Source organism: Perca fluviatilis, chromosome 7, assembly GCF_010015445.1.
Source record: "Perca fluviatilis chromosome 7, GENO_Pfluv_1.0, whole genome shotgun sequence".
Classification (NCBI taxonomy): Eukaryota; Metazoa; Chordata; class Actinopteri; order Perciformes; family Percidae; genus Perca; species Perca fluviatilis.
This window is the reverse complement of record NC_053118.1, coordinates 16,647,875-16,675,095: the sequence shown is the minus strand read 5'-3', so window position 1 is coordinate 16,675,095 and position 27,221 is coordinate 16,647,875. Positions and strand designations below refer to the sequence as shown.

General features: G+C 39.0%; 1 protein-coding gene across 2 annotated transcripts in view; it reads right to left on the bottom strand.

Annotated features, from left to right (window-relative positions):
• Positions 1-27,221, bottom strand: part of LOC120562688 (tumor necrosis factor receptor superfamily member 11B-like) — an 85,649-nt gene that overhangs the window by 43,429 nt on the left and 14,999 nt on the right. The gene's annotated exons all lie outside the window — the stretch shown is intronic.

Sequence of the window (27,221 nt, the reverse complement as noted above, 5' to 3'; positions counted from 1 at the left end):
AGTAGCGTTAGCTGCCGCGACCATAGAAGCTAACTTGCTAGCTATGCTAACATTAGATTGTGCGCTCGCTTGTCTCTGCTGCTTACTCATTTTGTCCCCTCAAAAGAGCAGGAACTCCAACTCCTACACTTCGATAAAATCTTGGTGGAAAGTCATCAGTTATTTGGGTAATTAAGAGAGCTAATCAGGAGTCCCACTGCTCTGCGTCTCACACCTACATCGCCAAACCGGGAGTCATCACGCCCAAAGTCTCATGCAATAACCTGCTTTGGCAGAGCTACAGTACAATACTTCACACACCTTCGACTGATCCTCTGACAATTGCCAGGTCAAGCCCAGCCAGCAAACACCTACAAAGCCCCCTTTCCCTAACACAATCCTATTCTTTATTGAGTCAATGCAGGACATGTGCATTTTCCTAATTTTGTTAACAAGGTGTGTTAATGATGTGTGTCAGACATTATCCCTCTACAGCTCACCTCTGGCCCAGGAAAGCTTGACTCACAGCACTACTGCCTGAATCCTAAAGCAGAAAGGATGCAGCATTATTATGAAGCAGCCTTTCATCTGAGGATTAGTTTAGATTTGAGACAACTGTACCATATATTTCTTCTTTACAACATACATCAAGTAAGCACATATATGATTCTATGGTATCATTGTGCTTGGTATGTAAGACTTATGCATAATATTTTTTTTTAATACAGGGAATGTAAACTATTTTCAGCTGCAAATTTAGTCAGACTGTAGACAAAAGGAGATATTTCGCTGATAAATCTAGCTCCGTGTCATGGCAGTGTGGACACATAAGGGTATGTGGCTTCCCTCCATGGCTGCAGCGTACAGAGCACCCAGCTGAGCAGGGCAGCAGAGGTGTGCCAAGATCCGCCAGGTGGTGCGAAACACGTCACGGAGGTTATCTGAGATCTGCCCGATGATGCAAAACGACGTGTTTGAGCAGATCTCAGTTGCTCCAAGCTCTGCACACCATGGAGGGAAGCCAAACACCGTTCATCTAAACACACTGCCCACACAAAGATTACACAGAGCTGGATTTAAATCTACCGTTTTGGCCTGATAAAATACCAAATCAATACAAATGTATATCAAACAACCCTGGGCAAGCCCTTCACATAATGAATATTGCAGTATTAGACCCATAGTAATGATGATGTCTAATGTATGTAAGACATTCTCTCGACACAGCTTTGCTTGTGTCAGTTGTGACATACCCAAACAATATCAAAAACCTGTGATTACAAAAAAGGCTACAAAATTTCCATCAAAGCAAAAACAACCTTAAAGGTCCTGAATATATTTCATGTACAGTATAGCATATACACAGATTCAGCACAAGTCACATTAGGTTTATTGGAGCAGATAACCAAACAATCATCAACTAAGTAAAATCAGTACCAAAGAAAACAATTATCGCAAGACTGAGTGTTTCACCTAACATATGTAGTGAGACACACCCACAGGCCCACATATGGCAACAACATGCACACATGATCAGATCTGTATGCTTGAAACTATTTAAAACAGACATAGCAGTGCAAATGATAATACAGCACATTTGATTCAGACATTTTAATACAGCTATCGCTATGGGCTCTATCATTATGGGCTCACTCACCACAGGTGCCAATTAATTGGTGCTGCTGGTAAATGGTCACTCCAAGTCACTACCAAGTTTCTACTTTTGTGTGTTTTATTGAAAGCGTCTCTTTTTCAAAAGGCTTGGTTGTCAATTAACAGGATGTGCTCCTGGTTAACTAACTTTGCAAAAGCCTCAGTGTGAAAGTTAGCAAGCATGTTCTTGGGTACAGTTCACAAGGTGATGCAGAATGATGAGTTTTATATCACTCTCCATTACATTATATGATGGTGGGATGACACCAAAACTGAAATTCAGTTTGCTTTCACCTACGTGGGACAACTCTCACTTCTCTGTAGCCCATGATGAGGCATGAGCATGCGAAGTCTCCAATAAGTGTATTTATATCTAGCCAAGATGACCCAAGTCACCAATGAAATATTTAATGAAAGTTATGAAGTGAGAGGGAGTGGTAAGTCTTCTTACTGAAACCAAAATTATCATAGTAATACAGCTTAGAACAGCCTACAATATGTGTGTTGTAGTAGGCATAGTTTCTTCGTGGTGTGAAAGCTCAAGCTAACCAAGTGGCATGATTCACTGACATAAACCCACTGATGTGAAAGTGTCCTATCTATTCTGTCAATAAACCAAACCAGGCAGGATATCCTTGGTGTATGACTAGACTGAGACACCACATTTTTATTGTGTGAATCATAGGTTTCTCTGTGGCTGAGCATTTTCACACCGTGATGGGATCCTATCCCTGTTCCTGTTGTATTTCCCAGATCGGATTGGTACGGATTGGAGCGATGACGCTTGTGTGCCAGTTGAGGAGGATGGCTTATGTTTGTTTAACCATTTTCTGCAGTCCATTTTTGTTGTTGGCTACGACTATTAAGTTTTCTAGTAGGCTACGGTTAACGATTGGTGAAATTGCAGTCTAGACAGCTTTTTTGCGTTTCTATAGACACTCTCAACCTATCAACTTTATTCAAATCTCGACCCAAATAACAGGGACTTATAACATTTTAACATGGGACCAGCAGACAGCGGGCAAGGAATTCAAATGAGTGGGCACAGCCGGGTCTGGCCGTGTCTAACACTGGGCTTGCCTCTACTAGATCAATTTGATCTGTCCATTTTGGACTAACTGTTGAGTGTCAGAGAAGGGGCTGGAGCATTCCCAGGAGGTTTTGGGGAAAAGGCAGGAAAACACCCTGGACAGGTCCCCAGTCTGACACTACATTAACAGAGAAATACATTAACACCTATGGGCAATTTAGAGTGTTAAATCCAGCTTCCTCTGGACTGTTGAAGGAAACCCACACGAACATGAGGAAAATATAGGCTTATCTGTGATTTATTATGTGTGGTTCTCTCTAGCAACCCAACCATTACTGTGGTGGCTGAGTCGAACGGAACTCATTTCCACTGACAGTGAAAGCATAGATGTTTGGATTAATCACGTCAACCATCACCCACTCCAACAAAACAGACCTTAAATGAGCAGTTAACATTGCAGAACGCTCTTGTTCTGAGACAACAGTGCAACTTAATAAGTCACAGTTCCTTCGTCTAAAGTTGCAATTGTTTCTATTTCTTAATAAGAAAAAAGCTTCAGGGGGGCAGGAATCCAGTGAAGGGATATTCCCTGCTTTTTTGCAACCTGCCACACTACAAAGAGCTTTGCTCAGCCAAGCCTCGACCATCAGCCAGCTGCATTGGGCCTCTGAAGGCAACATCAGAGAGCTGAGTGTGGTTGCTGGTGGCTAACCAGTAACCATATTATGAGCTGAGCTCCTAAGTCTCTCTCTAAACCTTCTAGAGGTTCAAAGCAGTGGTGAGGTTTGGGGAGAAGGCCACTATATCATGCTCCCATTCAGATGGCTGAGTATTGTGGTCCGGTGTGAGTGGATTGGCCAAATCAGGTCCATAGTTTATCAATTGACATCTGGAAACTGGGTCTGCGTGTGGATGTTGGTTCAAATGGTCAATGATGTTCTTAAATCATCTATCGAACCTTGTGTTCTGCGGCAGGATTCAGTGAAATTAAAACAATGACAAAACTGCCTTTGATCTGAATTTCTAAGATTGCTCCGAGAGCAAAAGTTGGAAAGAGGTAAAGGAGTGTAAGAATTGAGCAATGGTGTGTGAGGTTGTTCCCCTAAGGAAAGTTATGTCAAGAACTTCACTTCACACCTACAGTATGACGCAAACAACGTATCCAATTTTAACAGATTTTCTGTTTTGGTAGACAGCTCTACAGAAAACATGAAGAAAGATAAAGGTGTTTATTGTGTGTGCTAAAGGGTTGTGAGCTGTATTTGAACTATGGTCACCAAAAACACACAGTATTAAATTATTCCCCTGGTTTTATTGTCGGGACATTACCAGTAAATAGTGTACGTGCGCGCATGTGTGTGTCTCGTTTTCGGCCAGGCCCGTCTTTCCTGTTTTTAAAGATCCGAAAATCCTTGAAATTTAAAGAAAAATGTAAAAGCCCTTGAAGGTCGGCCCGAACTCCTCCCTGAGTCTTTCATGTCATTTTCCTTCTGACCGCCACTGCCCTTGCATCAATTTAAACTCTCTCTCTCTCTCTGTCTGGCCAAGACAGTAATAATCATATAATCATCTTGTTAGAGTTCTTATTGTTAATACACTTTCTGGTAAATGTAGGACACACAACCTGGAACATGCGATGCCAGTGCTTGTATATGCAGATTGTGCACGTGTATTTAATACAGGTTTAAACAGAGTTGATGTTATGCGAACGCCATGTGCGTGTCCTGCAAATGTTATGATCTCCGTGTGTGTTTCTATGCATGAATGTACGCTTCTGTGAGTGTGTGTCTGCTTTGCAGTAGATCTCTGTCCCTCCTAAAATGTGGTTTAGATGTCCCCGATTCCTGCCACTGGGTAATTTTTTTCCAAGTTTCTGTTTTAGTAATTAACTCTTTTCCCCTGAGGCGGTGTAATATGATTGAAATAGCTAAAGAAAGACAGAAATATTTTCTTAATTTACCCAGTCTCTGTGTGTATTCTCGGAAGTTTCAACGGTTGATGTGGCTTTGTGATCCGTCATGGTGATTAACTTGTCATAGTCATGTCTGTTCTTTCTAAAATGTCGCAGTAGTAAGTTGTCCTGAGTAGCTGTGTGACAAATTGGGCAAATTAGGCAGTTATTGCCACCACCTTCTTACAGCTAAAGATTTTTGGAACCTTAAGCCTTAATATACTGATGCTGTAGGCTCCTTAGACTCCTGCTAATTGGATCTACCTGTTTTGGGTGATTGCGATAGTCATTCTTTTAATTCCATAAAAGAAGCTCTCAGGATAGGATAAGACGAGAGACAGATCCAAGGAATTCGAGAGAGAAAGTTTGAGAGGCGGAAAGCAGAAAGTGAGCGGGAAATCACATTCCTGCAGCCTCCATGTGTGACACACCCCACTCACCCTGCACCCTGCCTGAGCAGCTGGCCAGCTCGCTTGCGAAAGAGGCGCTGCCGAAACCCCCTTTTGTTTTTCTGGCTTTCCCCTTCTTTTTAGTGGGGCATATTAAAACCGTCTTTGGCCTTTCTGTGGTCACACAATGTTCCAATTTCCTCCTCTTCACTTTAAGTCCTCCTCTCTTCTCTTCTCCTCTCCTCTTCTCTACTCTCCTCTTACTGTCTTTATTTTGTCATCACATCAAGGAGCCGCCAAATTAGACGTCTGAAGTCAAAGCTCTAATCATACTACCGGTCCAGTTTCATTGGGTCAATTGAAAGAGCAGCAAAGTTGTTTTTCTCAAGACAGTTATGGGAAATTTGGAAGAAATAAGTTTATACTATACTAGGACTAGCCTTATGTAAATGCATTGCTATAAAATCATATAAAGGTGTGTGTATTGGACAAGAAAAGCCTCATGAGTAGATAAGTGGCACTTGTCTCTATCGAGCGCTGTAAATTGTTCTGAGAATGTAATGAAATATAGAAACTAGGGGAAACAAATTATATTTGAGAGCTTGATTTCCAATGATGATGATAATGATAAAATTATCATGTATGATGATGAAAATTACTTATTTCACTCTTACATCTGTGGTTTTGTGAAACTAAACAGCTGGAAACACGGTAAATGAGCCAATCCTGTAAATACAATATATTCATTATCATTTAGGTTTATTCTATTATTATGTTGTGTTTGATGTATGTTATTCGTATAGCAGAACGGACAGATGGTAAGTCAAAAAACTATTTCTTATTAAGGGCTAAATAGAAATATGCACAGAGGCTGGAGGTTCTCACTGCCACTCCTGTTTTCATTCCAACTTCCCAACACTGAAAGTGCAGCAGCACTTTTAAAGGCCAACATTAAACTCTCAACATTGGACTAAACTAAAGTTTTTAGCAATTTGGGAGGGACGCCCACTAATACAAATGAACATTTCCTGAGGCGTATTCAAGAAAACCCTTCTGAGCACTGAATTTCAGGAGTAATTTATGATTAAAAACAAAAACAATATATTTTTAGTCCTTTACTGATGGATGATTTACACCTCCTTACTCTGGTTCATGAATTAGGCCTTTTTAAATAGCACTAAACTTTCCCTTAAAAAGTTTTTGCAAAGTGCAAAACCCTACCACACCCATGAATAAATCAAATTCAGGCAAAAATACACAACATGACAATTAGCCAAAGCCATGCCAGGCCTCAGTGATTTAGATGGCGTGAAAACAGACTCATAATATTAAATGAAGCTTTGCATGTCAGACAAGAAAAATCCAACAGATTTACTGAAGTTGCAAATTTCTTTAAGTAAATGAAATGTGACAGACGGATTCAGCAGTCCAACTGTTTATGTGTTTCTCACAGTGTTTTAGCATATACTGTATGTGTGTTTGGCTGTGACAGGGGAGTTTCCAGATTCCGCAGACTGATGAATGGGTCACTGTTATGGCCACGCGTGTGGAAGTGTGTGTGCGTGTGGTCAACGGTAACATTTGCACACTTGTGACTCGTTTTCTCATCAATGCAAAATATTCTCCACCCTCAAAAAATGGATCCTTTCTCGCATCATGCTCTCGGCTGGATGTCGCACTATAACAATATGTGAACTGTGTGATTCACCAGAGCTTGTTATTGCACCTGCTAGATGTCCCTACTCCTGTCATGCCATGGATCATTTCTGCCCCAGAACATCATCCACCACTGGTCAATTTCATGACTCACACCCACCGACAAGTGGCAATCTGCTCAGCCTCCAGACACGCGACCATGACTTAATATCAACAGGTTCCAAGCTACTGTGGCCACCTAGATTAACGGGCTAAGACTGGCAGAAACCCTTAAACCCCAGTCAAACATAATGTTTTGGGACCACAACGATTTCTGCCACAAAGCGATGATCCTTGTTCTAAATGAAGACCATGCATCTGTGCGAGGGTGGGCTTTGATCCTGCCACTAATGATGACCAAAACCAGGTTCAGTAGTTGCACTGCAGGGCTTTATTTGTGTCTGTAGTGTGGCCAGAGTTCATTAATCCTATGTAATTCAACACATGAAAGTGGTCAGTGAACCATATCATTTACATTTGAAGAAGTTTTGTTGAAAAAAATGTTATTCCCTGAATACTGGAAACAGGCAAAGATTTATTTTTGTTGCAGAGCTGCAACTTCGCTTATTCCTTTAAACCCCTTTGATTTAGATTCAAGAGATTTAAAAAGGGTTTACGGTCATATGCACAGTTAAGACAATTTACACTATGCAATAAAAAGCTTGCCAACAAATATTTAATATTATAGAGAAATCATTCATCATCATCAAGTTTTCAGGGGCTTTAAAATGTAAGATGGGGTGAATGATTACTATAGGCCTATTTCTCTAAACGTTGAACAAATACTATCATGCATACAGACGACAGAGAGACAGAAGGACAGAATGTGATTAATTGAAGCAGAACTAGAGTGAAATATATTACAGTAAGATGATAATCACAGAGGGCTTTAGGAGCAGAGAGCAAGAGAAAGAGATTAATCAAACTGAAGTGAATGTGCCCCACAGTTAACCAGCCATTTGGGGGCAGATATTGTTAGCTAGGGCTTAGTCACATCTGTGATTTGAGCACTCCCTATGTTGCCCGGAAGCTACTCCGCACGCTACTCCGCACGCACTCCGCTCGCTACGCCGCACTTTTTGTGATACTTTTAGGACTACCCGTTGCTGTGAGCTTTTACAGTCTGGTCATTTGCCATTACCAGAACTGGACCCATGCAAGAGAGACAGCTAACCATACATTCTACAATGCAGGACAAACAGCACCAACTGTGTAAGAGCTGCTAATAACATACCGGTAAACAAGATGTTACGTCTAGTGGGAATCAGATCTAATGCTAGAAAGCTAGGCTATTTAGTTAGCCTAGCTTTTTAGCTTCCACTTTCTAGGTGGAATACAAACCTTAACAGCATGATGGGTTTTCCCAAATGTTAAATGTTGCAAAGGGACAGAAGCTTAAATGGTACATAACCAACGCTATGTGGGCTTGTTGAAAAAGAGGGGAAAACATGTTATATCAAAGTTTGTGGACTAAAGATGGCTATGACATGCTGCAGTCAGTAGGCTACCATGGAAGTTGACAAGTAAGGCTTAGGAAAAAATGCTGTTGTATCGTTAAAGTTTATATTTCCCTACTAAAATTTTGAGTTCAAAGTTTGACTTAAAGCTTTTCTCAGATGCATAACTTCTATCACTGGTTCCCTGGGTTCATCTTTCAGACCCTCCTGTTTTTTCTTTTCACTGGAGCAAGGTTGTGTTTGTCCCCGAGCATCCCGGGTGCATCCTGAGTGACCTCTCCAGTCTGCTTTGACGACGTAATGTTTTCTTCCTAATGGTCCCTTTCTCCCAGAGAACCTCACTGTAGTGTTGCCAGCACCCTGTCTGCTCCTCTCATCAGAACCAGTGAGACGAGGACACAGTCGCTCTCTGTCCTCCTGGTTTTACTTTGGCGCTGTGTTTATTTTCTCTAACAGGACAGTGACAGATTTAGCCCATCAGACAAGAAGAGAAGTAGAGACCGACTGGCAGGAGAAATAAAAAAATAAGTGCTACAGGAAGAAAGTAGGGAGATAGTATTAAGATAGAAAAAGAAAGAATGAATGGAAGAAAGTTATTGTAGCTCCTGTGGCTCTGAAATGTCCACTTCCAGAAAAGCTAAACGGTCTTATGTCAATGCAAATGGTCTGAACAATGATGATGTCAGTGGGTCCCAGTCAGAGTCTAAACAAATTAAGATGAGAAATAATTCTACTGGGAAATGGATGACTGAAATAATACAGTTGTAAGATTAAATATGTGAAATGTGTGTTAAAATAAAGGCCCGGAAAACATATTTTCTCAATCAGCTTCTTACTATGAATGAGGTCCAAATGAACAAATACTGCTCTGCCACAGTTAGATCAGTTTTGACAATTTCACATGAGAGAATGCTGTATTTGTGTTTTTGTCTGTGCTCTTCTCATTGGTTTAAAGTAGACACAGTTGAACAATTTTTTTGTCACATACTTCCATGCACCTATCAGAGTTGAACACCATTTGATTCAAACTGTGTTGAACACACACACACATATATATATATATATATATATATATATATATATATATATATATATATACATACACATACATACATATATATATAAACTCAAACCAATTAATAGATTATCAAAATTGTTTTAGGCAATTAATTTAATAGCTGACAACTAATCGATTAGTCGTTTAATCTTTGCAGCTCTACAAATCACACCCACATGAAGCAGATTAGCTACATTTTTGTGTCAAACTTTAAATAATACTTAAGGGTGTTTTTTAAACCTTACCTTTGATTTAGATTCAAGAGATTTAAAAGGGTTTACTGTCATATGCACAGTTAAGACAATTTACACCATGCAATAAAAAGCTTGCCAACAAATATTTAATATTATAGAGAAATCATTCATCATCATCAAGTTTTCAGGGGCTTTAAAAATGTAAGATGGGGTGAATGATTACTATAGGCCTATATTTGCTGGTATAAATGACTGTAGAGAGGTCGAGAAAGGAGTGTGAAAAGAAAACAGCTGTTATTAAATGAGGAGTTAGTGATAATTTGACTCTAATATTCATCATAATTTCAACAGATCTTCTGTACAAAGAGAAGCCCACCGTGAAACAGTAAAAAAGATATAATGTAAATTTAAGCTCAACAAAGATCAATCATGTGGATCATTTTTAAAGACACAGCCAAAATCAGTCTTGGCTCAGCTTTTCAAACTGGACCGATTTTCTTCAGGGGGTGAGAACTTTCAGCACAATATGTGACAAAGATTTATATACAAAAATTGCATAACCACATGTTGTGGTGAGAAGTACCTCAAGATGTTTCTCCGTCAAACAGCACACGCCTATGTGTAAAAAATGACATCCATTTGAGGATATGAAAACTCTTCAAAACTAAAACAATTTTCATCCTCTGCTGACTTATTTATAGTTTTCATAAAGTCATTAAGAAACACTCGTTCAAGAGAGATTCTCCTGCCCAAGCCTTTATTTCCACTTAAAATAGTGCCCAGAAAAATAAGGTAAGCTGGTGACCTGGAATATGCTGTTTGACGTTTGTAATGATTATTTTAGGAGCAACAGCAAGTATTCCAAGGGTGCAAAATTGTCCAGGGTCCTAATAGACAGCAGTATAATCCCAAACCCGGAGTCGGCAGCATGAATGAACATTTATATGACAGCTCCAATGTTCCATAAAATCAATCATCCATCCCAATTCCCTTTTCGTTTTTCCTGCCTTACCCCTCCCTTCCTGCTATTTGCCATATCATATGTTCCACCATATGCCCTGGGGAAAGAGAATATACGCAAACTTTCATCTGTAAGTGACTTGCTGTCATCACCATTTGGGTGGAGGGAGAAGAAGGACAAAGATGAAGAGAGAAAGAGTGAGAATTAAGCAAAATGTGCTCAAAGACGTCGCCTCTGTTTAGGTGTAATGGGAAACACGCAGAGGCTAAAATATGCACAAATAGACAGAAAGGTGTCTCACTGTGCATGTCAATTTATTTCTGGTGGCTTTAGGTGCCCGTGGGTGGGAGCTGCGGGCTCTGGAAAGAGCTGGGGCTCACAGTTTTGCGGTCTCACATTTTGACAACATTGAAGGCAAAGATGAGCACAAGTTAGTCCAGGAGGAGGAATCTGAAATCTGAGCCAGCGGGATGATGGAAAGAAGACAGCAACTTAAAGAACAGATGAGATGAGCACATCACGATAATTACCGAGCTGTCTGTGATGACCTACCAAGCCCATTAAATCTCTGGAGAAAAGTTGATTCACAATCATGACCCTGAGCCAGGAAGAAGGAACTAAAGACGACACCCTCAGCTGAGCCACTGATGAAGGGAGCTCGTGGTGGCACCTTGGCCAGCAGAGACAGTCTGTAGTGCCATATGTAATAGAAAGCCATTATTGTAGTGACATTAAGCCTTTCTAAAAACACAAAAGAAAAAGTGTAAGGAAAGGATTAAAAAATGTGTTTGTCTTAGAGTGTAACACGCATTCGTTAACTAAGGCTAACTAGCATACTACCTACAGTAATAATTCTATAATATATCAATATCATAACTTCCAAGGCCAATAAGTCAGATCTTTGTTTTTTTTCTTATCGTAACTTAAATTACTAGGTCTAATTAGCTCTGCAATGCAATGCAAGAACAATGCAGTTTCTTGATTTTCTATTAGCTTACATGTCTTCTGGTGAGGATTTTGTCTTTTTTAACGCTAGCTGTAGGATAAAGCTTTCTATAAATCTAGCACGATATTAAGAATATAGCCACCAACTGCATATTTAAGACCCAACAACAAGATTCACGTTTTAAGCGCGTTGTTGGAAAAGGAGCAAAGTTTTTTTTTTTATAAACTCAGCTTAGCTGTAGCTAGCAAGCAAATTAGCTAAATCAGCTTGCTAGCTACAACTGATGAACAATTCCAGACAGTTGTCATTTCAGGCAGCACATTCACAGTCACTGCCTAGAAATGAGAAGCCTGCTTTTGTCTACCTGCATGTCATATGAAAAGGTTAGCAAAATTAAAACATTTTCCTTGAGGTTGGGGAAGGTTTTGGTCATGATTAAATGAGAAACACTTCAACTAAAAAGTAAACATTTATTCAAAGTAGAGTGGAACTTCTTGAGTTAGCACTGAACCCATGTCAGAGTTGAAGAGAGATGTATATGTACACACTTACATTTTCCATGGCACCATTTCAGTATCAAACTACAGCTGTTAGTTGTGCCTGCTTCATATAATCCTTACATTTTCATTAAATTATAGGAGAGTTATGGGTCATACAGGCTATAGTGGGAATCGAGACATGGAAGCAGAGGAGGAAAAAGACAGGGGAAAAACATGAGTTAGTGGATGCTCATATTCTTAAAATGTACTCTCCTCTAAAGCAAGATATGTTTTAACAGTCATTTAAATCATTTTTGGAAACATTTGTAGATGTTAGATATCATAAATGTGAATAAATATCCAGTATAGAACAATTTATTTGGGAAAATGGGTGGTTTGTGGGGGGGGGGGGTACCCTTGTAAGATCCCTTTAAGTCAAAGAGAGTTTATACTTTTTGTGCTTGTTCACATGTATTAGTGTCTTTGTATGAGGCTGGATTTATTTTCAGACACAACTTAATGCTGATTTATGCCATTTCTTCTCTCTGCAGTCAAGAGAACATTTCCCCACCACATCCAGAAAATAAGGAAAACCATGAAGATGAAGATAAATTAAGCAGAGAAAAATATTCTATTTGGAACAACTGCAAAAGGGGACTACAAGTAAAAGAAGATCAGTGTTCTCTCATCTTTAAAAAAGAGTGTGTATGCAACAGCTCTCTGTTATAAAAGCGGACACAGAGCAGAACAGAATTCACTTAGCCTCAAACAACACACGGGTAATCCACAACCAAAAGAAAACACAATAAGTGGTTCCTTTCTGACAGGTGAGTTTTAGACAAATCCACTTTCTTGTAGAGAAATGTACTGGTGACTACCAAATCCCCTCTTTTAGAAAGTTTATGACCACTCAAAACGAGTCCATCGTGTATAGACTTGTCCATATGTCCAACTTGATGGACATCAGTCATTCACATACACACATACGCTTATTGTTGATCTTGTCATTATCCATATGTTATTGATATTTGATAAATGCTGATTATGAATAAATGCATGCATGCATACACACACATACACACAGAATTACACTCCCTGCAAGCCATTTTTTCTATTAAAGCAGTCTTTCTTTATTTTGTTGCATTAGATATTTTGCATTCTGGTCCCTACACTCTCGGAACCAGTTAGGTTGGTAACACGACCAGTATACTGTGCCTCTTAGTAACTGCATCAATTTATTTTTACAATTCCCAATTGAAATCAATCAGCTACACACCATCAATCATTCATCTCTCCACCCTTCCTCTTGTCTCAGTTTAACAATTTGCCCTTTGGTAGGATTTATAGGGTGAATGTGAGAGCAAAGGGCAGAGTAGGTATTTTTCGCAAACTGTCACCGCCGTGTACCCATATTTCAAGCAGCCCTTCAAACCGCACATCACAGTTTGAACCCACACATCATGATCTCAGCCCACACATCATGGTACAAACTGTAATAGTCTGCTGCTTGCCCTGCCAGTGCAGATACACTGTAGTTCATTTTCTTCATACAGCAAGCTGAAGCGGTCAATGCAAAGGTAAACATTGTTTGTGTTAATTACAGAGCAGTAAGGTGAACAAATGTGTGCTGCATAGTGCATACATGAAATAAACGATTATGGCTGCTGTTGTAACTCTGAATTCAGACAGAGAATATCAAATCCATGTTGTAAACACACTCTCTCTCTCTCTCTCTCTCTCACGCACACACACACACACACACACACACACACACACACACACACACACACACACACACACACACACACACACACACACACACACACACACACACACACACACACACACACACACACACACACACACACACACTTGCAGGATTAGCCGTGCCTAAAGCAACACTAGTGGCTCCAACCTCAGCTTTCAAAAGTCGCTCCAGCCTTCTGTTGTCATTCCATAAGTCATCCACCACAAATTAAATTTTCTGTGTCAGTGATTTATGCAGTGAGGAAAAAGCCATAAAAATAAAGATCTCTGTATGAGTCCAAGGACTTTTCTGAGAAATCACAGAGCAGCATAAGTCAGTGAACATCCAGAGGTGTATGTGTATCTTGTAATTTTAAAGTCTTTTTTTAAAGGAGAAAAAAATGCTGTCTGTGTGACTTTTCACACCCTGGATTTTTGTTATTACTATAGTTGCTTTACATGGGAGAGGATGCCTTTCTCTGGTGCCACCACTTGATGTCATTTAGACACACAGCAGGTGCATTTTACATCATTTTGTGTCGTTTTAAGTTGAGAAATATCATACTATTTAGTAAAAGTAAAAAAGAAATCCACTGCCATATCTTCAAAAAATATTATAGATTGTTTCTCACATTGTCCACACCTATTCACCAGGGGTGGAAAATGTAATGTTATTATATAGTTATACTTTAGTAATTCCATTTTCTATTAGTTTGTACTTTTTTGCCACTACATTTATTTGACAGCTATAGTTACCAATTACTTTTCTGATTCATATTTTACATATAGGCCTAGAAAACAGATGACATAAAATATGATGAATTGTTATAGATTATATATTATATAAAATAGTTAAATTGTCTACAATATTAATATGCTGCTTTCAAAGTGATGTATAAATAATACAGGGGCCATTTTGCTTCCTAATGAGCACTTTAACTTTTGATACTGTACATTTTGCTGTACTACTAAAGTAAGATTATGAAGGCAGGATTTTAGAGTCCTTTTTTAAACTTTATTGCCTTAACACACAATCACAGGTAATTAACATTACAAAACAAAATATCCCCTTGATATTGATATTGGGCACTTGACTACTGTACCAGTTCCCAGTGTGACCTGGACAGAGGAAAGTGATTGTTCCTCCATAGGAATCACACAGTGTCGGTGCTCTTAGAGTGCTTTTGATTGATTTTTACAGGGTGGCATTACTACTTTTACTTAAATCTCAATTCCTCTTCAGCCGGTGCTATTTACAGATGAGACACACACACAAAGGTAAACTGAGGTAACCTTTGCAGTTAGAATGTGAATACACATATGTGCTTGTGTGTGTGTCTCTGAATGTGCGTCCGACATTGATGTTGAAATCAGTCAGTCAGTCACCCTCCAAAGACTCAGTGTGAGACAAACAGGCCATGCTGCCAAGACACTAATGTAGAAGACCGGGAAGCTTTTTAACTGCAACCAAGCCACTTTCACAATGTGTTCAAGGGAGCGAGGGGAATTCTCCAAAAGACTAACTTGTCCACAGTGACATGAAAGTACCATTCAAGGTTTTCCAGCATCTTCATTTTCTGTTTATTCCATCAAACTGTGCGTGGGCTGTGTTTAACGGACTGTTAAAATCACCAAAATGACTAACTGCCAAAAGCCAACCATTACAGTCACTAAATATCCCATGTGTTTGATAATTAGTCTTAGAGACCAAAAACTAATATTGCAAAAAGATCTTGCCTTCGTTAAATATTTTTTTATTAAAATGTAGACATTATATTATGTTTTGCTATAATAACTGGCCCCAAAGATGATCAGTACATGCTCACACAAGACAACCTGACAGGGAAGAAAGACACAGTTTGTTCTTTTAATCAGCTTATCCAACAATTGACAAGGTGATTAGCACCAAATCTGTCTGTGTCTCTGGCAGCCTGCTTTGTCTGGTGTGCATAGAGTACAAAATGTTAAGTAAACACCAGTAGTTAGCAATATCCTAAAAGGGAGACCATGTCCACAGTCATGCATACAGAGGAAAAAACATTTAGACCTGTAAATACTTACATTTTTACTTTTCCACATCAGGCTACCATTTTTACCCAATTATAACAGTTAAAAAGTATAATTAAAATGAAAAGCTAATATTGCAGGTTACAATGCAGAAGCTATTCATATGCACCACTTATACAGTATGATTTTGGCACTAACCTAAAAAAAAAACTCAAATAAATCAGGGTAGTTCTTTTGTTATTGTGCGATAAGGTGAGCCACTTCAATAAACACATGATAAATACACTCACATGTATTTGTAGACATGCTTGCAATGAGAAAAAAAAACATGAATCTAATTGCTTTAGTTTGGTCTGTATTGTACCACTGAAGTATTGATAAATGAGTGGAGGAAACAATTTAGCTATTAGGATGTGTGTTCAACTTTAGTTAATGCCCCAGTTATTACTTGTTCTAATGCAGAGGTTATTTCCAAACTTTTAGGTGTAGTTCAGACACACACATAGGAGGAATTTAAGCTTAAGTCAATCATGGAGAACAGGAAGGATTTTTAATATTTAAGTGCAACCACAGGTCTGGATGAGGTATACTATAAACATCCAGAGCTGTAAGGTGGAGTCGTGAGAAATGGTTAGGACTCTAGAGGTGGTTTTCTCAACACCCATCTGACTCATATTATTTAATATTGCCAGCTACTTGCACACGACAATTTGCAGCTTACAGCTCCCTATCTAATCCAATGTTTCATCGAGAGTGAGATAAAGGCGTTTGCACAATCGATCACTCCAAATAGTGTCTTAAATACTGAATCCTGAAATCTCAGTGAGATCAGAATTTGATTAAAAGATGTCTACATTTCTCTAAAAGGATAAATGTAGTGGTGTCTGTGTGTGGATAGTATTAGACAGCATTGCCACATTGTTTGTTGTCAAGGAGAAGAAAATGATCTGATATATTTGATTTTTTACTGGAATAGGGTCTTATGTTGGCAGTGTCTTCACTGTGCCTTCAAAATAAAATTTGCTTAAAAAAATGATGGAATAGTTTGCAATATACAGCTATTCCTAGCTTTGTAGACTAGCTGGCTTTTCTCAACAAAAGCGCAGCACACAAGATGTTAAATGAGAGTAATTATTAAAACATTCACCAAATAGCTGTTTTAAATTAGTTGTAGTAAGGCCGGTGAAAACAAAGCCAGTGATTTCAGTGGTCTTTCCAGGTCTAAAAGCCCAAAGGTGATAATGATGGTACTGCACATTCTGTCTCACTTCTACAGTGAGTGTGTTTATCTTCTCCTGTGAATGTCTGTCTTATATTTATCTGTCTGCCTGGCTTCCAGTCTTTCTATCTACCATGAATGTGCATTATTTAATCGGTCTCATTATAACCCCTCATCTTCAAAAGAAAAATCCTACATGCAGAGTAGAAGATGCCTACTCCCTTCTAAAAACTGATTTAACTCTGAAAAGAAAATTACTTAGCATCAATTTATAGGTTTCAGGGAAGCTGATCAAACTTCCCCGGGGACTTTCTCCAGGAAGCTGCGGCTCAAACGATGCAAATTACAGCACATCAGGGCTCACATCAGTACGCCATGCTACAGTGATTTTAGCAAGACACTTACACATTCACACGCACAAAAACAGAGGCGTATATTTAACTTTTACTGTTTTTGGCACTTAGAAGTATAAGTTCAATGCATCCACACATTACAAAGGGTCAAAAGCCTCCAGGCAACATAGTAGAAGTGACAAAACTACTGCTTGTACCTCTGGAATTCATACTTTATAGTGTTTGGTAAAGAAATAATAAATATGCAATGACTTTGCAACAAAAATAAATATAATTTTCTGTAGACGTGACATGACAAGGCACGAGTGTAGTGCTGATGCTGCTGCTGTTTATAATTTAAAGTGTGTACATGTTTTTAAATGTGTGTAAATGTTTTGTCCAGAGGGTAAAACTGTGTCCAGAAACGTGGTTTGACCAAGTGCCATGGAGTACAATACTGAAGAGAAATGCAGACAGCAACATGAATATAAACATTTTGCTAAGCAAACAAAGCCTGTTGTTTTGTTTTTTCTTTTAAACGACTACACAAGTTGTTGGAATAAATGATATTTTTTTTAAAAATGGGAAAAATAATCTGGACAGCAGTTTTAGGGGTTACTATAATGAAGTGTAAATGCTTTATTTTTAAGAGCAAACAGCTTCTGCCTTTTTTCATTCTCCCTTCATTTGAATAGCTGGTTAACATTTTACTACTATGACAACAAAACTGACATTTGATATACTGATGTGGGTCTGTTAAACACAGTCCCATTAGAATTCATGGCATGAGCACAAACTGAAACTCAGATTATGAGCTTTGGACATTATGTATCTATTGCATTGAATATGTCACTTCATTTTCACATTATGTAGATGACAAACAGGTGAAATAATGGCAACTGGTAAAAAACAACTTTAGTTAAGGTTAGGATTAGGTTAAAGCAATACAGCATAAATTGAGGTTTAGAAACAAAACTTTTAGGTTGGGGAAAGCCTTTGGTCATGGTTAAATAAGACCAAACTTAGCCTGAAGATGGCAACTTCTTTCAGTAATATACTTCCTGGAAGAGCTGGATATTGAACCAAAGTCAGCAGAGTTTAAGGCAGATGTAAATACCCATCCATCACCCCAACCACAAGATTACTTTCCATCATACTGTTTCAATGTCAAATAAATGGCTGATTTTGTTAAATAAACATCTTTTCATGAAAAGGAGAAATGTGCATGTCAGCTTTCAGACAGGTACCACATAGGCTACTTGCTTTTTAAGATATCATTACTCAAAATTTCAGAGGACACGACTTGTCTGTTTTGATACGGTATATGTAATATGAAAGCCTGGACCAACATACTGCTGGTCAAAAACCTGTTTTTAAGAGTGTCAAAGTGAAATTTTAGACATTTGTGGTCATACAGTATAAGTTGTTACCTGTATATCTTAGCTGAATCAACAGTTACATTTGTTTTTGATATCAGGTTTTATGGTCTTAAAATTGCATAATCATCAATGAGAAGACTTGAATGCAGCTTATTCTGGCATTTTCTTTGTTTCCCCACTTATTTAAACAAGTCCAGAATTAAGAACTCGATCTTTGAGAACTCTATCTGCAGGTCAACTATAGCTAGACTACCATGAGATGGGATGTATACAGATTCTGTTAGGTAAAGATGAAATTGGCAAATAAAGTCATTAAAACAAATTACGTCTTTTCACCTAATTGATTTTTCTGTTCCTGGATGGCTCTGCTAGAAAAAAAAGTGTGAAAAGTGAAAAACAATCCATATTTAAATATGGAGATAATGGCGCACAATTTCAGAACAACACATCCTCATACCTTAATGACAGAAAACGGTAGATTTTCAATGACTTCATAAACCACAAACATGACCGTTCTATTTACTGCCGCACAGTAGCCGTTTAAAACATGTGACCATAACACGTGACCGCAATGGACATTTTAATCTTGTGACTGTTCTATTTAACATGCAACAAGCGCAGTTTTAAACATGTAATTAACATTGTGAAACAGAGGTTTAGGTTTAGGCAACAAAAGTATTAAGGGTTAGTAAATCATCAGGGTTTGGCTTTAAAAGAGTCATGTAAAACTACTAAATATAGGACGTAATGTGACGTAACGAGCGTCATTGCGTTACAGAATGAGGTCCGTAAAACTCTGTAAGTTTCAAAAAATGACTGTTGACTTTGGTTTCAATCAGGACATGAAGCCCGGTCTCCTGAGTAAAAGGCCTGTGTTTGTTTCACCCATCTGCCACCCCATCCTACCTCGTTATTCGGAATTTGGCGCTCCTATACTCTGTCACCTCGTTTGCTCTCGCAAAACAATTACTACAGCCACAAGAGGTGACTGCCTAAAAAAGAAACGCAATTATGGGTCGTTATGACCTGCTTGCACAATCGACCTATAATGTTCGTTTTCTGGCTGAGGACCATCTGTTTTAGACACTTGTATTATATTCACACTTGTATTGACTTGTTTCTAGTTTCTAGTTGGATCTTGTACACTGGTCTGTCTGCAGTAGTGTTAATTTTGTCACCTATTTTTAATTTAGTCTTAGTCTTAGTCTTGTGCCAAAAAATTTTGTTAGTCAAGTTTTAGTCGACTAAAAGTCTCGTCATTTTAGTCTAGTTTTAGTCAAAAGAGAACTCAAGGTATCTTAGTCAAGTTTTAGTCAACTAAAAGTCTCGCCATTTTAGTCAAGTTTTAGTCAAAACATTTTAGTCTTTTTTTAAATAAATTATTTCTGATAACCATTTCAGTCAAATAGTTATAAAAATAAATAAATGCTATAAAGTTATATAAATATTGAGCCTCTTCCTTATTTCACCAGTAAACGACAAAAACAACCACTGCATGGGGAAAGGATATTTTACAATAAAATAAATGCAGCACGAAACTGGCGAGGCGTATTTCAAGTGAACGCAACATATGTGTTGTTTTTCAGACAACGGCAGCTGCAGACTGTCGTACGTCTCGTGTTGGAAATAGAGACAAACCTTTACACCGTTTAGCTGTCAGCATTTTAACTGTTAAATCCAACTGCTAGCTAACGGTAGGCTAACATTACCTGCTGCCAAGTGTAGTGTTAACTAGCGCCCCGTGCAGCGATGTTTCGGTTGACTCTAACGTCCGTTTAGGAGCATCAGAGAGAAGCGCCAGGCTATTCGGTCCGGTAGATAACGGTCGTTGGCAACCTGTCGTGCGCCGTAGCACCGGGTCTCAGTAACAGCTGAATATTCTATCTCATGATGAAAAAGTAGAGACGATTGTAGACGAAAATGAAGAGAGATTTTATCTTAGTTTTTATTTTATGCAAAACATTTTAGTCTCGTCTTTTTTCGTCAACAATAATGCATGTTAATTTAGTCTTAGTCAGCGTTTTTGGACATTGGCGCAGTCTCGTCATTGTCTCGTCTTAGTCATGGAAAAAAAGGTCGTTGACGAACCTATTTAGTCTCGTCTCGTCTGACGAAATTAACACTAGTCTGCAGTGCTCTTAATTGCACAATGCACAACCTTCATATAGTAGGGACAAAGTTTCTAAGTCATCTCCAGATTGAAGATACTGTATGTTCATACATCTGTGACAAATGTTTGAGTTTTAGCAGAAGATCCTTGGTATTGTCTGCATTTGTTTCCAAACGGCAGGTGTGTCTACAAGGGTGTAACTTTGGGTTCGACATAGGGGGGGTTGAAAAATTTTGAGCATCAAACACTTGTTGAATGTTTCTGCATCAATTTATGGTGATTATTGGGGGGTTCTCATTCTCTTGCTCAGGCTTGATGTTGAACAGCAGATCTACCAACAGGGTGTCTGTCTTTCACACACTTGAAAAAATGTTGTATTGTAAGCATGTACTACATGGACAGCGTTCTTGCTAGTAGGCTTTCTTGAATTCCTGAAAAGCACTATCTCCATTCAGTTGCATTGTGGGTGGTATGGAGTTGTCAGAGAATGAGTTGTAGAGAATTCCAACATCATCATGATTTTTTTTTTTTCAGGAAATAGTGTGTGTTCGAAGATCGTCTCTGAAAAAATCTTCCCAGATTTAATTGTGGTCGGGGAAGATTGCACAAAAATGTAAAGTGATCCACTACAAGCACATGACCACCTTTGCTTTGCTCAATGTGCACTTAATCAGCTGAGACTACTTTAAAGGGTGGACTGATCCACTGGTGCTCTCTGAGGAACGTTTAGATGTTTCTGCTTGACGCAAGAAGTTCTTCAGGACATGTGCTTTTAGTTTGAAAGACATAACCAGCTGTTTTCTATCTCTAGAATGTCAGAGAACTCCTATATCTTTTCTTCTGTCTGTGTAATAGACTGCCAATCTCCAGGGTGTACTCTGTCTCTTGCCCAGTGTGTGCTGGGATAGGTTCCAACTGCCTAATATGTCACCAACTACTAGAGGAGACTCAGGGTTTGCAAGGAACTAGGACACACCAGACCAAGATCCAGCAGGGCCCATACTGGCCCTCATAAGCAGTTTATGAACAGTACAAAAATGTACAACAATACAGTAAAATCAAGAATGACAGTATAATCACTAATTTAATGCACCAGCCAGCAAGCATTGCTAAGTGACCCAAATCCAGTGATACGGTTCACACCCGGGCCAGACAGTTTCGGCATCAACAAATATTCTGTGAGTTTCGTGACAAACGTTCATGTTGTAGTATGGTTTCTTTTATTTGTTTTTCAAAGCAATCACAATGAGTAAAAAGGGGAAATCATGCTGTGGGAGGAGTGTTTCATGGGAAAAGACAAAGAGAAGAGTTTTCAGATGGAAGGCTGGAAGTGAATGTGTTGTTCTGACCACACTGAGAGGGTCTTTCCACAATTGGTTAGTACAGTAGAGTGCGTCAGCCTGGGCCAAGTCTTAAATATGGGGATTCAAATAACTTTGAAGACTTTTACCCTTGTGTCTTCTTTTAATCAATACATTAAGGTTTATTGAGTGTATCTGTTTGAAATAGGATTTATTCAGGTACTTGGAAGTAAAAGTGTCTCAAATGTTGCTTTAACAAATGAAACGGTATCTATTTTGCAGGAATCAGGCAATATTTTTAAACAGATAATTCTGTCCTTGTAAACACTGCTGTTTTGCACGTACAATTTTCTAAATCTAACATTAGCTTCCTTTTCATTTTTTTCCATCTAAGTTTCATAGTCTCACATTGCCAGACCTTACTCCACAGCGCTGTGTGTAAGGTCTGGCTCCACTACTACATTCTGGGAATAAAATGCTCTGGGTTGTTTGCATTTCTTTAAACAAATCACAATTGTCTTGGGCGGCGCTGAAATCCGGACGCAGTGATGGTAGCTCTGCAAAATAGTCTCAGGGAAGTAACTTATTTTGGTGGAACATTTACACCCCACAAAACGTCAAATAAAATATGAAATGAAGTTAACTGTTCACACAAAACAGTAACATGAGCTATTTAAATTAGCTGGATACATGGTTAAATGTAATTTGCTCTTACCAGTGTATTGCTGTGTGTACTTTGTCTATAGCAATCCCTGCCAATCGGTCCCAAAGAAAATGCCATAAACATATTTTTTGTTTATTACAAACATTGCCAGAAAGAAACAAGCAGGCCTTGTTGCACGATCCAAATGTTCTTCTAAACCTGCCATTTTCAGCATGTGGCTTGTTGTTGTTTCCTGTAGTGAAGGGATTTTGAGAACGGCAACACACAGCGAGTCGAAGGTGAGGGGCAAAGCCACCCTGGAAATGTACTTCTGTTGAGCCAGACAACTTCTGGATGAACTTCTAACTGCTAAGACACATATTACTAACACCTTTTTGCAGGCCCTCTGCTCTTAGGAAGCAAATTACAATCAAGAAAAACCACGGTGGAAAAGGCATTAATATGACATCTAACTTTAGTTACCCTCGATTTAATTTTCAGCACTATCCCAGTATTTTGCTGACAATGTACTTATCAGTGTTTTAAAATGTTTTAGATCAAGTAAACTTCTCATTTTAAGTTTTTTAGAGTCAGCCCTACTGATTACCAAGACCACAAATGTTCATGACTGCTGAGGAAATCGCCAGAGCACACAGAAATGGTAAGCTATAGTATAGTGCGTAGACAAAATTCTAAGACAACTAAATTGTTGGCGCATCCACATGATACAAGCCTTCCGTGACCGGTAAAATCATCTGACTCACTTCCTCACAAAAGTGAAATCATACAAACAAAAGTGACACATCACACAGTGTGTGACTTTCGCTGTCACCACACCGTGTAGCATGCCTTGCTGCTTTTCCCAAGAAAGTTCTTTGTCTGTGCCCTATTCCCCAGTAAATACAGTCACATCCACTGCTGTAACTGGGCCAACTGTGACATTCACTCTACAGTAAATGAATGTGGTTCAGATCAGAGGTTAGGTAAACATTTTATATACTTAATTTCTGTTGACTGATTTGTCACAGACACACATGTGGGCTCTTTATGCAATGAATGGTACTTCCAGTGTTGTAAATGGGTTTTAAGCGGCAGAGAAAACACGGCTGTTCTGGGGTGTGGTTACCACTATGGAGACAACCCTCAATCCAGGAGTGTGAATCACATTCTTAATTAGAGAATGCAATCTAAACCACATGTAAACAATTAGCCTTCAGGGTAACAGGGTTGTTCCCGTGTGTGTGTGTGTGTGTGTGTGTGTGTGTGTGTGTGTGTGTGTGTGTGTGTGTGTGTGTGTGTGTGTGTGTGTGTGTGTGTGTGTTGCACACAGAATAGGAATGCTGCAATGTAAAGTGTATAGGACAAAGTCCAAACGAATTGAAAGGATGATTGATGACTTATGGTGTGTACACATACACACACACACACACACACACACACACACACACACACACACACACACACACACACACACACACACACACACACACACACACACACACACACACACACACACACACACACACACACACACACAAATTGCAATATACTACTATACATGTAAGCTCCTAATATTTCTATTCATTTATTTATTTATTTAAAGCTATAGCGCATAGTTTCTGTCTCCCCCATGAGGAATTCTAAGTAATGTCAAAAACCAAAAACACTGTCGGCGCGTGCTTGATGACAGAAGGCTGTATCATGTGGATGCCCCCCCCCCTTCTTCCCCCACACAGTTGCTTGTAGCCAAGGAGGACACGGAGGATTAAAAAAACATGATGGACTCTTCAGAAGAGGTAATCATCTTCACTCGAGCTTCTGCGCGGAAAAGTCACCGGACAACACAATCTTCTGAACATAGCCATACTGAGAAATACAGAGAGAGTTGTGTAGAGCTGACAGTCTTAATTACCTTTGCAGCAACTCACTTGGCAATGGATTGAATTTATCAGATGTTCATTAATATCAAAAAGTTACGCACTAAAGCTTTAAATGAATTGTTAGGCACATTCTCTTTTACAGCAACACCCTGTTAACAGTTAAATGACATTACAGAAATGAAGTAACAAAGACTTATAGAGATGTGCTGTGTGTTTAGTTGACATGGCAGACTATTCCATGAGATTTCTGCACTAACAGCAACGTTTTTCTAAATCAGTTCTGGCACAAGGTTCCCGGAGCCTCAACCAATCACTGCATGTTAAGTATGGGCCATGGTGCCAGAGCAGATCTCCAGTGATAAACCTGACGGCAGAATGGTAAATGAAATCTAGCTGCCTCAGAGTGGCAACAGCATGTTAATATATGACATGCCCGTTATCCACAACAGAGAGGTGAACTGCTTCATCAATCGTCTTTCTACACATCAACTGTTTGTTTCTGTACAAAAAGTCAAGCTTTGGTCGTAGTTTATAAACAAGCATGTTTATTTCATATTTAAACGTGAGTTTCCCATTAAGCCAGATGCCAAGATATTTGTATTCTGTGACCCTCTCAATATGAAAACTAGTCAAAGTGGAGATAGGGAAATCAATATAATCCATACCTCTGGATCTGAAACAAAGAGCATGAACTGTTTTATTTTCATTGAGAACTAATTAAAACTAATTAAGATTGTGAAGGGCACATTGCAGTGCATGAAAGGAAATTTGTAATTTCTCAATGGCAGATTAGACAGAATCATCAACACAGTAACATCTTCACAGTAGTGTACAGTATCATTGGCATAAAGGTGACTTTACAGTTAGACACAGCATAGAAAATCTCATTCAAGGTCCCAAAATGGATCCCTGTGGCACACCCTTCGTAACAGTCAGGATTCAGATTTGGGATTTTTACCTTCAAACACTGATGTCGATCTGATAAATAGCTACTGAACCAGTTACAGGCATCCCTTCCAAGTACGAGTTGTAGTGATGAACACTGCAGTTCTCTTAAGCTCTACGGGACATTGCGGCTCATTGTTTGGGTTTTCTGGCCCACAACTTTACTGTTTTGGTTCCCTCTCACCACTTTCACAAGCGTTGCTTTCAGCTGCGTTTGGCAGGGGTTTTTTTGTGAAAAGGATATGATAAACCCACTATACACTACCTGCCCAGCAAGTCCATCACAGCTACAGCCTTTCACACCCTTTTTATGTTATTAAATGTCAGTTAAACGATAAATACTATTCTTGTCACAGACTTTAATTTTACAGCAAATGCGTGCTGTTGGCATTGGTTGTTTCTTTTAACTGTAATTGAACAAGCCGCAACAGCTAACCAGTTAATGTCAGCGACACAAAAGCCAGAAACATAAAAAGGCTCTTGTACCAAAATACACAGCTCTCAACATCAACAAATTCCTTTGCAGAATTGATATAGACTTGGAGCAAAACGTGGTAAAAGCCAAAAGAAACTTTTGTCAGACTCAGCGGTATCGAGTGTGTGAGGCCTGAAATATTTTCAAGCCTGTTTCTGTGTGTGTATGTGTGGGGTTTAAAATGTTTTTTTCACAGATAACCCAAACGAAACAAACATTATAATCAGCAGAAATATCTGATTAATGACTATATGACTTATCCAACTATGTAACTGGCTTCTATTATTTTCTTTGAAGAGCACAGCGTTTGCAACAGTTGAAATAAGTTGTAACTTGACTGTAAGCAGAAAAATGTGTTGAACAAGCCCAGTCAATACTGGGTGTATTTTTCTGTAAATACAAATAACAGTGTAAGAGGCCAACCGCAATAAAGTCAAAAAACCACTTAACTCTTTACAAAGTGATGACTAGCCAACTCAGTCCCTCAGGGAACAACCAGCCCATGTCTGATTAATGAATCTCAGTGTTTTTTCCCCCGTTTTTTTCAATTAATAGTCTCAATAACATCAGCCCCTCCCTGTACTTCAAAGAAGAGAGCACACTAACGCCCCTGATGACTTGCCTCACTGATAGAGAGCTGAAGATATCCCAGGAAGCATAACTCTTGAATAAGGAAATTGCTCTTTGTGCCAAGACATGTGGCTCTGACCACACACTCTTCATTACTTGCCATTTCTTTGTTCTGTCTCTTGTCTTACTGTGTCTTCTTCTCTCATTATGTCTCATTATTTCTTATTATCTCTTTCTGTCTCTTCTCTCATTTTCTACCAACCACCCTCGTTTCTTCCTTTCTCTTTATCCCTCCGAGGCCTCCAAACCCTCCAATCCATGTATGTTTTCATCACATAGTGACAAACCAGAGGATGCAATTATGCAAGAATGTGTGTGTGTGTGTGTGTGTGTGTGTGTGTGTGTGTGTGTGTGTGTGTGTGTGTGTGTGTGTGTGTGTGTGTGTGTGTGTGTGTGTGTATGTTAACATGCCTTTTTGGTTTTGTGCATGGACACTTTTGGTATATCATGTGTTTGTGGGCATGTCTATGTGTGTATGTAATATATATCTGTTTGTTTCTGTTTGCGTGCCTGCATAAGCGTAAACCTCTCCCACTAAATTATTTGTGGTCAGAAGGGTGAAAGTAAAAGTAAAAGAAGAACAGAATAAAGAATGTGCAGCCCCAGAGGTGCTACTCCCTTGTTGTTGATGAGAAAACATCCCAATCGCTTCTGACTCAGGCATGTTTAATATTACATACTGCACACTATCCTTTTAGCCTAAATATTCACATTATTTTTTTGTTTCCAGCAAGTCACAGTTAATTCATCATGATCCTGAAAA